Source organism: Chelonoidis abingdonii, chromosome 6, assembly GCF_003597395.2.
Source record: "Chelonoidis abingdonii isolate Lonesome George chromosome 6, CheloAbing_2.0, whole genome shotgun sequence".
Lineage (NCBI taxonomy): Eukaryota > Metazoa > Chordata > Testudines > Testudinidae > Chelonoidis > Chelonoidis abingdonii.
The window spans coordinates 62,010,214-62,024,706 of NC_133774.1; the positions used below are offsets into that span (position 1 = coordinate 62,010,214).

At 46.5% G+C, this 14,493-nt stretch overlaps 1 protein-coding gene across 1 annotated transcript in view; it reads right to left on the minus strand.

Moving 5' to 3' along the window:
• KIAA0825 (KIAA0825 ortholog) overlaps positions 1-14,493 on the minus strand; it is a 435,282-nt gene that overhangs the window by 395,561 nt on the left and 25,228 nt on the right. The gene's annotated exons all lie outside the window — the stretch shown is intronic.

The window sequence follows — 14,493 nt, forward strand, 5'->3', positions numbered from 1 at the left end:
TAGGCAACCTATGGCACGCGTGCCGAAGGCAGCACGAGAGCTGATTTTCAGTGGCACTCACACTGCCCAGGCCCTGGCCACCGGTCCAGGGGGGCTCTGCAGTTTAATTTAATTTTAAATGAAGCTTCCTAAACATTTTAAAAGCCTTATTTATTTTACATACAACAATCGTTTAGTTATCTATTATAGACTGATAGAAAGAGACCTTCTAAAAATATTAAAATGTATTACTGGCACGCGAAACCTTAAATTAGAGTGAATAAATGAAGACTCGGCACAGTGCTTCTGAAAGGTTGCCGACCCCCGATCTAGGCACTAACAAATAGGTAGCCCCTGCCTCAAAAAAACACACTTAAAATTTTATCATACTTCATCCAATGCATCTTTGCTCTGTGTTCTTGGAATTGAACATGTATACACATCACTTCTCCTATCCAGCCTACCCGACCTCTTCCCCACTGCTGCTTTTACTGATGTTGGAGTCAGAGTTTCTTGTATATTTTTAATGAAGCCAGAGATTTTTTTTCCTGGTAAGAAATACCTTCACTCCCAAACACATAAAGCCAGTATTGTATGCTAGTGAACATACACCTCCAGAGTATGGTTATTCAAGCACAAATGTGCTTATTGGTATGCGAATATGTGCCTTTATACACAAATACAAGCTCCTCTCCAAAATTTGTGTGAACAAAAATAGCTGCCCAAATGATCATGTAACAGGACACAAAAACTGGTGCAAGTTTTGATTTGACCATTATTGTAATTTCGATATCACATATATTTATGAATAATTTTTGCAACTATTTGCCCTGCAGAAGTCTTCATCTTTATCTTCCCTCAGCGTCCCACTGCTTGTAATCTCATCCTATTAGTCTTGTACCTAAATGCTTACAATGCAAGTTAAGAGTCCATCTTTATTTGTGGATGGCGCTCTTTACTTATATAGTACCATAGATGTTTTATAACATATAATAAAAGGAGAGAAATCTTTTTTAAAAAGAAATTATTCATGACTTCTTATGGCACTACATTTGTGTGTGTGTTGAAGGAGATTTAGAAGAAATGAAAGAATAGTTGTCATGGCAGGAGCTCTTCTTCATTCCCAAGGCTCTTCTTAATTGTGCTTATCTTCTTAGGATAATTTTATGGAGATAGACATCTCAAATTCCAGATGAAAGGATGGCATTTACTGAAATGGATGGAAAGTTCCTGGTCATGAGGCAATGAAGAATGTTGCAGCTGGCAAACATTTCAACCTCAACATTTAAAGGAGAATTTATACTTTCTACTGAAGGATTGTTTCAGAAAAAAGTGGAAAAAGTAGTGAATAATCACTTAAGTTGCACCAACTCCTTACAAATTTTGATAATTGTGACAGCACACCTTGTGGTAACAAAACACAGTGAAATACCATAGGAAAAAGTAGGGAAATCAGAATTTAAAATTCATCTTAAGCGTCTATTCTCCATATCAGCAGATGAAGGAAGTATAGTGCAGATAATTTCCCTCAACTTCAGAGTGGAATGCTTCATGTAGTAATATGACAGCATTATCTCCTGGATTTGAGTATGAAGCAAGGGTATTAATGAGGGCCTCCACTGCATGAAGTCAAGGTGTCAAGGACCCCTCTACAGGAAGGAAAAGAGCCACAGTTATTAAAAGATAGAGAAGGAAATAGTACCAAATATATGTTATCAAAGTCTCCTATAATTTATAGCCTAGACTATGGCTTCCTACTTTCTCTCCTTTGTATGGTAAGTCCCTTTTGGGTGTCAATCAGCAATTGTTATGCTGAAAAATGTTCCTCCTCCCCACTGTAATAAAAAAACTATAGTAGAGATATTATATGAAATTCTGTAATGCTGAAAAAACAAGGAGTCATTGTGGCACCTTAGAGACTAACAAATTTATTTGGGCATAAGCTTTCGTTGGCTAGAACCCACTTCATCAAATGCATGGAGTGGAAAATACAGGAGCAGGTATAAACACATGCAAAGATGCGAGCTGCTTTACCAAGGGTCAGGTCAGTCTAACGAGACAAATCAACAAACAGCAGGATACCAAGGGAGGAAAAATAACTTTTGAAGTGGTAATGAGAGTGGCCCATTTCAGACAGTTGACAAGAAAGTGTGAGTAACAGTAGGGGGAAATTAATATTGGGAGAATTAGGTTTAGATTTGTAATGACCCAACCACTCTCAGTCTTTATTCAGGCTTAATTTGATGGTGTTCAGTTTGCAAATTAATTCCAGTTCTGCAGTTTCATGTTAGAGTGTGTTTTTGAAGTTCTTTTGTTGAATAATTGTCACTTTTAGGTCTGTTATTGAGTGACCAGGGAGACTCAAGTGTTCTCCTACTGGTTTTTGAATGTTATGATTCCTGATGTCAGATTTGTGTCCATTTATTCTTTTGTGAAAAGACTGTCCGGTTTGGCCAATGTACATGGCAGAGGGGCATTGCTGGCACAAAATGGTATACATCACATTGGTAGATGTGCAGGTTAATGAGCCCCTGACGGCGTGGCTGATGTTGTTAGGTCCTATGATGGTGTCCCTTGGATAGATATGTGGACAGAGCTGGCACCGGGGTTTGTTGCAGGGTTTGGTTCCTGGGTTGGTGATTTTGTTGTGTGATGTGTAGTTGCTGGTGAGTATTTGCTTCAGGTTGAGGGGCTGTCTGTAAGTGAGGACTGGCCTCACCCCAGGGTCTGTGAGAGTGAGGGATCGTCCTTCAGGATAGATTGTAGGTCTTGATGATGCGCTGGAGAGGTTTTAGTTGGGTGCTGTAGGTGATGGCTAGTGGTGTTCTGTTACCTTCTTTGTTGGGACTGTCCTGTAGTAGGTGACTTCTGGGTATCCTTCTGGGTCTGTCAATCTGTTTCTTCACTTCACCAGGTGGGTACTGTAGTTTTAAGAACGCTTGATAGAGATCCTGTCGGTGTTTGTCTCTGTCTGAGGGATTGGCACTTAGCCTTTGGTTTCATGCCTGAAAGTGTGTGTGTTCATAAATATCGTACAACTGAACATCATGTCCTGTGTTATTCCTTACAGAATTACAAGCCTTTCCAGCGCATTACAAGTGTACTGTGTAATCACACGAGAAGTGCAATGGTGTAAACAATGCATGCTATTTGTCTTATTACCATCATAAAAAGAATCTTTTGTTTCTAAACAATTTTGTATTGTAAATTTAAGATTAATCTTAAAAAAGGAAGAATATATTTCATAGTAGAAAGGGAGGAAAAACTGAGAGTAGAAAAGATAAAAAGGTAGTAAAAGATTTCCCTGCACATTTCCATTAAGGAGTTCACAAATTTCTTTCTTCCTGAATTAATTTTATTGCATTTTTACAACTTTTATATAAAAGCAAAAAATTACAAGACTCAAGAAATAGGATGATGAAGTAGCTGGGAACTTATATTCAAGATTTTAAATGCTTAATCCATTTTGTTTTTGTAATTTAACCACTTAAAACTGAGTGCAGTGACAGCTAAGCTGGATGAGTTCTGATTGAACCTATTTTTAATTCAACTGTTCCATTACAGTATGCCTCCCTTAAATCAGATACTCCATTCTATCTGAAAGGTAAATCTTTTGGGGTCTGATTTCATCAGTCTGACTTCCAAACAGCAGCAGGAGCCTCTGTAAATTAAGTCCTCCTTCATTGGCTAGAGCACCTATGGTGGCGATATCAGGAGCAGCTTCAGTAAGACGTCATCAACTGAAGTAAAACTTCCAGTGAAATTATCAACCAACAATACACGTTGTGAGTAGTGAGGAAAGGAGTCATTCTTGGGAAAGCTTGTATTGAACTGATATTTTCTTTTTTCAGTGGCAGGACCAGCTGGGGGCAGCTGGCATTATTCCAGCCTGACCAGCGCTGTTGTCTGGAGGCCAACACAATTCACAGACTATTAAAAGCACTTACATGGTTGTTTCTATCAATACAATTATTATAGTCTACAGTATTTGGAGTCTATGTCATTGTACAAAGTAGTATGTTGGATCACCTAATTTACAACTATAAGAAAGTGAGAACAGAGTCTCTTGTCATTCTACTTTTACCATACTGTGTACTGCTGGAAAGAATTATCGCAAGAGCCACATCACCCCATGTCAAGATCCACTCTTTCCTCATTGGTGATGAGTGTTTCTCTCAGTGAACTGCAATGCATTATCTAATTAAAATTTTGATACATGTAATGGGCCAGATTTTTATCTGTGCCAAGAGGCATGCTTGGAACAATTGAAGAGAGTACTATATTGCTGTCCCCTGATTCCTGAAGCTGCTGAGAGCTGTTTTGGTTCCCAGTGTAACTTAGAGCAGAGCTAAGCCTTCTTTAAATTTACTGGTTTATAATGGTTCTTGGGGGGATGTTGCAATAGTCTTGAAATGCCAGAGCCTGGTATACAACAGCCAGGCATCCACTTGCAAGGTGGCAGGAGCGGGAGGAGGAGGAAGAAGATACTCTGGCTCTATGACAGCCAGAAATTCTCCTTATTGAGGCTGCCTTTTCTGGTTCCTTTGCACTATTCCAACAGCACAAAAGTGGACACGATCTGTTCTGGTGTTTTTTTATATTTTATTTTGTCATGGTCCATAATTTCTTGGTCAAGGTCCAGAATCCAGAGAAAAGACAGTTACCTTTTCATAACTTCTGTTCTTTTAGATGTGTTGCTCATGTCCATTCCATATTAGGTGAGTGTGCTCGCCACATGCACCGATGCTGGAAGTTTTTCCCTCAGCAGTATCCATAGGGGACCGGCTCTGACACCCTCTGGAGTGGCACCCGCATGGTGCGGTATAAGGGGTGCCCCTGGCTCCCCAAACCTCAGTTCCTTCTTGCTGGAAAACTCCAACCGTGGGGAAGGATGGTGGTTTGGGGAATGGACATGAGCAACACACCTCAAAGAACACCAGTTATGGAAAAGGTAACTCTCTTTTCTTCTTTGAGTGCTTGCTTATGTCCATTCCATATTAGGTGACTCCCAAGCAGTACCCCTACTGGAGGTGCATAGGAGTTCACGGATGTGTAGATTGCAGCACAGCTCTGCCAAACCCAGCGTCATTCCTGGTTTGCTGAGTGATGGCATAATGAGCAGCAAATATGTGGACAGAGGATCACGTTGCGGCTCTACAGATGTCCTGGATAGGGATGTGCGCCAGGAAGGCTGCCAAAGATGCCTGCACTCTTGTGGAGAGGGCTCTGACAATTGGCGGCAGCAGAATCCTCGCCAGGTCATAACAGGTCCTTATGCATGAGGTGATCCAATTGGAAATCCTCTGCAAGGACACTGGGTGACCCTTCATCCTATCCACTGGAGCGAGGAAGAGTTGAGTCAATTTACAGAAAAGCTTGGTACATTCTAAATAAAAAGCCAAGGCCTTCCAGATGTCCAGGGTGTGAAGATGTTTCTCTTCACTGGTCTTGTGTGGTTTGGGACAGAACACCGGGAGGAAGATGTCCTGTTTAATATGGAAGGTGGAGACCACCTTTGGCAGGAAGAATGGGTAGAGCCGCAACTGAACCTTATTTTTGCAGAAGGCCGTGTTCGGAGGTTCTGAGGTTAAGGCTTTAATTTCGCCAATGTCACCGTCACCAGGAACACTAACTTCCATGACAGGTGGGAAAAGGAGCAGGAACTCAACGGCTCAAAGGGCAGGCCAGTGAGCCTAGAGAGGACCAAGTTAAGATTCAACTGTGGGACAGGAGCCCGTACCTGTGGGAAGAGTTTCTGAAGCTCTCTCTGGAATCTGACCATCAGTCATGGGAACACACTGTCTATCCTTAGATCAGCGAGCAAAAAGCAGAGATGGCCATGAGATACACTCTAATGGAAAAGTGCCAAGAGTGTGATTCCTCAAATCGAGCAGGTAGTCCAGGACAGCCTATATGGAGGAATGCGAGGGAGAGATGCTCGGTTTGGATGCCCAGCGGGAAAACCCCGTCCACTTAGCCAGGTAAAAATCAAACTAGTTGAGGGCTTTCTACTTTCCAGGAGGACCTGTTCAACTCCTTCCGAAAAGGTCCACTCTTCTGGGTTCAGCCATGCAGCATCCACGCCGAGAAATGGAGGAACCTGAAGTTGGGGTTTAGGAGTCGAGCGTGGTCCTGTGACAGCAGGTCCGGTCAGTTGGGCAAGGGCCATGGAGGGGCCTCTGACAGGCTCATGAGCATGCTGAATCAGTGCTGGTGAGGCCCATGTCAGGGCGATTACGATGACCTGCACCTTCTCTCCCTTGATCTTTGCCAGGGCCCTGCTGATGAGCAGAATTGGAAGGGAACACATACATCAGGCTCTCTGACCACGACAGGAGGAAGGCATCTTAGAGGGACCGCGTTGAGAAAAAAAAACTGGTGGCATTTCTTGTTCTGTCTGGTAGCAAACAGATCCACTTGGGGAGTTCCCCACCTTTGGAAGATCATGCAGGATACCTCTGGATGGAATGACCACTTGTGGTGAGAGAAGTCGTCCCTGCTGAGCTGGTTTGCCAGCATATTCCTGACAAGGTGACAAGCTTCCAGGTAGATCTCGAGGCTGATGCAGAAGTCCCATAGATGGAGCACATCCTGACAGAGAGCCGATGAGTGTGCCCCGCCTTGCCTGTTGATGTAGAACATCAAGGTTGTGCTGTCCCTCAGGACTCGTACTACCTTACCTGACAGGTGGGGCAAGAAGACTCCGCACACCAGCCCAACTATTAGCGTTTCTTGACATTTATGTGCAACCATGCTTTGTCCAGGACACATCCCCTGAATCTACAGGATGCAGATATGCACCCCTCAGCTGAGATCCAAGGTGTCCAACGCCAATTTGATGGAGGAGGGAGGTTATTGAACGGAACCCCTTTCGGGACCTTTTTTCGGTCGGTCTACCACTGCAGCAAAAGTAAGTATTGATCTTTGGTAACAATCTTTTCCAGGAGGTCTCAGGACTGTGAATAGACCGTCACCAGCCATTGTTGCAGGGGCCGCATCCGGAGCCTGGCATGACAGACCACATAAGTGCACACTGCCATGTGGCCTAAGAGGCGCAGGCAGACCCTGGCAGTAATCAGAGGGAATGTGGAGACTTCCACTATGAGGTTCGTCAACGTGTGGAACGTTTCCAGTAGCAGGAAAGCCCTGGCACAGGTCGAGCTGAGGACCACTCTGATTAACTCTATCCTCTGCACTGACACTAACATTGACTTTTTGTCATTTACCAGTAGGCCCAGAGTGCAGCACGTAGCTTGAGGAACCGCGACATCTCTTTGAAATTGACAGCTGGAGCTATCCTGGATGAGCCAGTTGTTGAGTTATGGGTTGATCTGGATACCCTGGCACCTGAGGTAAGCCTCTATCACTGACATGCACTAGGTAAACACTATTGTTGCTGTCACCAGGTCAAATGGGAGGATCATAAACTAGCAGTGGTGGGACACCACCATAAATCCGGAGGAAGTGTATGTGTCCTTGAAAGATCACTATGTGGAAGTATGCATCCTTCAAGTCCAGAGTGGCATACCAGGCTCAGGGATCCAGGCAGGGGGGAAGGAGGGGTAGAAAGGAACTGGAGGGTATAACCCTGTTCCACTGTGCTGAGGGGACCCAGCGGTCCAAGGTTATAGCTGACCAGGCATGGAGGAAGAGGGAAAGGAGAACACTGAGAAAGGTGGATCTGGGGAATAGTCTGTTAGGTCGCCCTCGGGCACACTCTCAAAACAACTGTTTAGCCCCCTGCTTATTCTGGGTCGAGCCCGACTGGGCAGAGGGTGGAGACGGATGGCTCAGATGGCGCTTGTACCCCTTGACTCGTTTATGGGGCTGGTCCTGCCAAGGCTGGGTCCCCTCGCCCTGTGGCTGCTGTGGTTTGAACCACTAGTGCACCAGGGCTGAGACATAGAGACTGAGGGTCTTCAGTGTGGTGGCAGGAGCCCTTAAGACCATACAATTTGTTATCTGTTTGCTCCGCAAATAGGGCCTGGCTGTCGAAGGGCAGGTCCTGCATAGGCTGCTGGGCCTTGGTGGACAACCCAGAGAGGAGAAGCCAAGAGACTCGCTGTATGGAGATAGCGGAAGCCATGGTGCAGGCAGCAGCAGCAGAAGTGTTTGACGCTGCCTGGAGGGCTGGCCTGGCTGCAGTCATGCCCTCAAAGATAGCTCAGAACTCCTTTTGGAAGCCTTGGGGAGTGACCCTTCGAACTTGGCCACGGCTTGCAACATACTGAAGTCATATTGGCCAAGGAGGACTTGGTGGTTGGCTACTCTCAGCTGAAGGCTGGAAGATGAATAAACCTTACGTCCGAAAGGATCCAGCCTTCTGGAGTCTTTATTTTTGGGGATGGCCCCAGGTTGTCTCTGTTTCTTCTCATGTTTAACCACCTCGACCACAAGGGAATTGGGGGCTGGGTGGGAGTATAAGTACTCACTGGTTGACACGAAGTACTTGTGTTCAGCCCTTTTAGAGATAGGGGTAATTGAAGAGGGGCTCTGCCACAGGGCTTTATTGATCTTGCAAACACTTTCATGAAGGGGTAGAGCGACCCCAGCAGGAGCTGAGAAGTATAAGACGTCAAACCGAGAGTCCGAGGGCTCCTCTAATTCCTCTGCCTGAAGTTAGAAGCGACTCTCTTCAAAAGTTCCTGGTACGCTTTGGCATCATCCTGAGGATCTTGGTGAGGGGCCCCCATTACAGACTCATCTGGTGACAATAAGGACGATGCCAGTGCTGCGGGAACTTCCACATCCATTGGTGGTCCAGCAGTTTGCTCCCCTGGGTCCTCATGAACCTGTGGGCTCTTACCCCCCGAAGTCTCAAGCACCTGAGAGGAATGGGATATCGAGGCCACTGGCCTCTCTGAGGCTCCTGACACCGATTGGGCAGCCTGGGAAGGTTGGGTGAACCCCCCCAAGGGTTCCCCAGGTACCATGGTGCTGGCCATTGATCTTGGGGCCATGGGATAGGTTTCAGTGCTGATAATGTAGTTGGCACCACCTGTACTGGGGCATGTCCCGCAATCAGGGAACCCTGCTCTGAGCCGGAGCTATCAACGGAGTGGTTGGTTCCGGGCGAGCAGGATCGGGCTGAATAGTGGCTCTTGTTTGACCACTGCCAGTAGCTGCATCCTGAAGCTGACCTGTCTGAGCGAGACTGTCTTGGTCGGACTCTTGGGGACTGACGGTGTTCGACAGATCTGCATTGACTACCTAGCTATCCACGCCTCACGCTACTTGACCGGTACTGGGATGCTGAATGAGACCAGGAGCTACTACAGGCCAGTTGCCAGGAGGATCGTCCTGAGTAGAGCTATCTCCTTCTTGGAGACGAGCGATGATGGCCCGGTGATTGGTGGTCTCTGGTGTCGGATTGGTCCCAGGACCTTGGAGATGGTCGGGGTTGGTCTCGGAGTTCTTGCCAGGTGGCGTGTGCCTCGGAGGGTCAGTGTCAATCTACTGCCAAACTATGCCTTGAGTCCCTCGATCGGTGCCCCTGGTGTGGGGATCGGAGAGGTTTGCTGAGCCTGCCTCTCCAGTCCTGAGGCATGGCGGCTGCAGGCGGGTGAATGCTGACGGGATGTCCCTCTTGATGGGGAACAGTACCACTGAGGTGGGAACGTATGCATAGATCTCAATGCGGGTTTTCCCTGAGACCAGGGTAGCGCGGAAGCCAGTGAGGGCAGCACTGAGAGTGTCAGGATCTCCTGAGATGTTTGAAGGGCTTTGGGCACCGACGGCACCTGAAGCTGGCTAGGAACTACACCACTATCTGGAGTCGCAGGCAAAGCATGAGATAGGCTGCACTGCTCAACTTGAGGTAGGGCCCAACTTCCCTAGGGCGATATTGAGCTGCCCGACATGGATCTTAGCTCTCCCCTTGCTCTTTCCTTTCCCTTGTGGGAGGTAGGAGATCTTCCCCTCACAGTCTTTTTTGGCTTCTTGACCGAAGCCTTGGGCGGAGACGACGACACTGGTGCCAGCTCATGGATGGCACTGAGGAAGTACTGTGCATGGAGTGAGTGCCGACTCCATTAGGAGCGCTCTTAGATGGATATCATGCTCCTTCTTCATCCTAGGTTTAAAGGACTTGCAGATATGGCACTTGTCCCTTATGTGGCCTTCGCCTAAGTACCTTAGGCAGTGGCTATGTGGATCGCTGATGGGCATAGGCCATTTGCAGCAACCGCAGGGCTTAAAGCCTCAGTGCTCCGGCATATGTAGATGGATCCATGGCCCAGGCCAGCCCTGCCATCTCCAGGGAAAGCAGAGAAGAATTTCAGTTACAGTCCTGACAGCACTGCCCTCTGACTAGGCTGTAGAATGAGCACACAACACCCCATCACTCCCAGACTGGAGGGGCAGAGTGTAGTGGAGACACATTAGGCTGCCCGGATGCGAGGGATGGAGACGTCCTCCCCCAAAATCACTACTTCCCCCCTCCCAAGCCCTGTGCCACTGCTTGTGGGGTTGTGGTTCCACAAGCAGCCACCCAGGGACACATTGTGCCCCACAGCACAGTCCAACTGCCTGCCCCATGCTGAGAGGCCTGGAACTGGGCATGGATCCACATGGCTCCAGCCCTGGCTTGACTTCTGCCGAAGCAGTCATTGAAAAGCATCCAGAAGATTTGACCCACGGTCTTCTTATTGACTACCCCGATAGAATCATAGAATATTAGGGTTGGAAGAGACCTCAGGAGCTCATCTAGTCCAATCCCCTGCTCAAAGCAGGACTAACACCAACTAAATCATCCCAGCCAGGGCTTTTTCAAGCCGGACCTTAAAAACCTCTAAGGATGGAGATTCCACCACCTCCCTAGGTAACTCATTCCAGTGCTTCACCATCCTCCTAATGCAATAGTGTTTCCTAATATCTAACCTAGACCGCCTCAACTGCAACTTTAGACCACTGCTTCTTGTTCTGTCATCTGCCACCACTGAGAATAGCCAAGCTCCATCCTCTTTGGAACCCCCCTTCGGGTAGTTGAAGGCTGCTATCAAATCCCCTCTCACTCTTCTCTTCTGCACACTAAATAACCCCAGTTCCCTCAGCCTCTCCTCATAAGTCATATGCTCCAGCCCCCTAATCATTTTCATTGTCCTCTGCTGGACTCTCTCCAATTTGTCCACGTCCCTTCTGTAGTGGTGGGACCAAAACTGGATGCAATACTCCAGGCGTGGCCTCACCAGTGTCGAACAGAGGGGAATAATCACTTCCCTCAACCTGCTGGCAATGATCCTAATACAATCCAATATGCTGTTGGCCTTCTTGGCAACAAGGGCACACTGCTGACTCATATCCAACTTCTCATCCTCTGTAATCCCCAGGTTCTTTTCTGCAGAACTGCTGCTTAGCCAGTCGGTTCCCAGCCTGTAGCGGTGCATGGGATTCTTCCTTCCTAAGTGCAGGACTCTGCAATTGTCCTTGTTGAACTCCATCAGATTTCTTTTGGCCCAATCCTCAAATTTATCTAGGTGACTCTGGACCCTATCCCTACCCTCCAGTGTATCTACCTCTTGCCCCACCTTAGTGTCATCTGTGAACTTTCTGAGGGTGCAATTCATCCCATCATCCAGATAATTAATAAAGATGTTGAATAAAACCGGCCCCAGGACTGACCTCTGGGGCACTCCGCTTGATACCGGATGCCAACTAGACATCAAGCTGTTGATCACTATCTGTTGAGTCCGACAATCTAGTCAGCTTTCTATCCAGCTAAAGTCAAGATATATCACATCCACCACTTTCCCCATATCCACAGAGCCAGTTATCTCATCATAGAAGGCAATCAGGTTGGTTAGGGATGACTTGCCCTTAGTGAATCCATATTGACTATTCCTGATCATCCTCCTCTCCTCCAAGTGCTTCAAAATGGATTCCTGGAGGACCTGCTCCATGATTTTTCCAGGGACTGAAGTGAGGCTGACAGGTCTGTAGTTCCCCGGGTTCTCTTTCTTCCCTTTTTAAAATATGGGCACTATACTTGCCTTTTTCCAATTGTCCAGGACCTCCCCCAATTGCACGAATTTTCAAAGATAATGGCCAATGGTTCTGCATTCACATCAGCCAACTCCCTCAGCACCCTTGGATGCATAAAATCTGGACCCATGGACTTGTGCATGTCCAGCTTTTCTAAATGGTCCTTAACCTGTTCTTTCACCACTGAGGGCTGCTACCCATACTGTGTTGCCCAATGCAGCAGTCTGGGAGCTGACCTGGTCTGTGAAGATCGAGGGGAAAAAAGCATTGAGTACTTCAGCTTTTTCCACATCCTCTGTCACTAGGTTGCCTCCCCCATTCAGTAAAGGTACCACACTTTCCCTGACCTCCTTCTTGTTGCTAACATACCTGTAGAAACTCTTCTTGTTACCCTTCACATCCCTTGCTAGCTGGAACTCCAACTGCACCTGGGCCTTCCTGATAACAACCCTGCATGCTCAAGCAACATCTTTATACTCCTCCCTAGTCATCTGTCCAAATTTCCACTTCTTATAAGCTTCCTTTCTGAGATTAAGCTCACCGAAGATGTCACTGTTAAGTCAAGCTTGTTGCCTGCCATATTTGCTATTCTTTCTGCATATCGGGATGGTTTGTTCCTGCACCCTCAATAAGGCTTCTTTAAAATACAGCCAGCTCTCCTGGACTCCTTTCCCCCTCATGTTAGCCTCCCAGGGGATTCTGCCCATCAGTTCCCTAATGGAATCAAAGTCTGCTTTTCTGAAGTCCAAGGTCTGTATTTTGCTACTCTTCTTTCTTCCTTTTGTGAGGATCCTGAACTCAACCATCTCATGGCCACTGCTGCCTAGGCTGCCACCTACTTCTCTTTCCCCTACCAATTCTTCCCTGTTTGTAAGCAGTAGGTAAAGAGGAGCATGGCCCCTAGTCAGTTCCTCCAGCACTTGAACCAGGAAGTTGTCCCCAACACTCTCCAAAAACTTCCTGGATTGTCTCTGCGTTGCTGTATTGCTCTCCCAGCAGATGTCAGGGTGACTGAAGTCCCCATTAGAACCAGGGCCTGTGATCTGGAAACTTCAGTTAGTTGACCCAAGAAACCCCCATCTACCTCATCCTTCTGATCTGGTGGTCTAAAGCACACACACACACACCACGATATCACTCTTGTTGCTCTTGCCTCTAAACTTAACCCAAAGACTCTCAACAGGCTTTTCTCTAGTTTCATACTGGAGCTCTGAGCAATCATACCATTCTCTTACATACAACGCAACTCCTCCACCTTTCCTTCCATACTGGTCCTTCCTGAACAGTTTATATCTATCCATGACAGTGTTTCAGTCACGTGAACTGTCCCACTAAGTTTCTGCTATTCCAATCACATCATAGTTCTTTGACTGTGCCAGGACTTCCAATTCATAGATTCATAGACTTAAGGTCAGAAGGGACCATTATGGTCAGCTAGTCTGAACTCCTGCACAACGCAGGCCACAGAATCTCACCCACCCACTCCTGTAACAAACCCCTAACCATGTCTGAGTTACTCAAGTCCTCAAACCTTTCATAAGTCAGGTTTTCCATTCCTCGGATCATCCTAGTAGCCCTTCTCTGTACCTGTTCGTTTGAATTCATCCTTCTTAAACATGGGAGACCAGAACTGCACACAGTATTCCAGATGAGGTCTCACAAGTGCCTTGTATAACAGTACTAACACCTCCTTATCTTTACTGGAAATACCTCGCCTAATGCATCCTAAAACCGCATTAGCTTTTTTAATGGCCATATCACACTGGAGGCTCATAGTCATCCTGTGATCAACCAATACTCCAAGGTCCTTCTCCTCCTCTGTTACTTCCAAGTGATGTGAACCCAGTTTATAACTAAAATTCTTGTTATTAATCCCTAAATGCATGATCTTGCACTATTCACTATTAAATTTCATCCTATTACTATTACTCCAGTTTACAAGGTCATCCAGATCTTCCTGTATGATATCCCGGTCCTTCTCTGTGCTAGCAATACCTCCCTGCTTTGTGTCATCCACAGACTTTATTAGCATATTCCCACTTTTTGTGCCAAGGTCAGTAATAAAAAGATTAAATAAGATTGGTCTCAAAACCGATCCCTGAGGAACTCCACTAGTAACCTTCTTCTAGCCTGACAGTTCACCTTTCAGTATGACCCATTGTAGTCTCCCCTTTAACCAGTTCCTATCCACCTTTCAATTTTCATATTTGATCCCCATCTTTTCCAATTTAACTAAATTCCCCATGTGGAACCGCATCAAATGCCTTATTGAAATCAAGGTAAATTAGATGCACTGTATCAGAGGGGTAGCTGTGTAAGTCTGGATCTGTAAAAGCAGCAAGGAGTATTGTGGCACCTTATAGACTAACAGACATATTGGAGCATGAGCTTTCATGGGTGAATACCCACTTCGTCAGATGCCTTCACCCACAAAAGCTCATGCTCCAATACATCTGTTAGTCTATAAGGTGCCACAGGACTCTCTGCTGCTTTTATAGATCCACTGTGTTTCCTTTCTCTAAAAAATCTGTTACC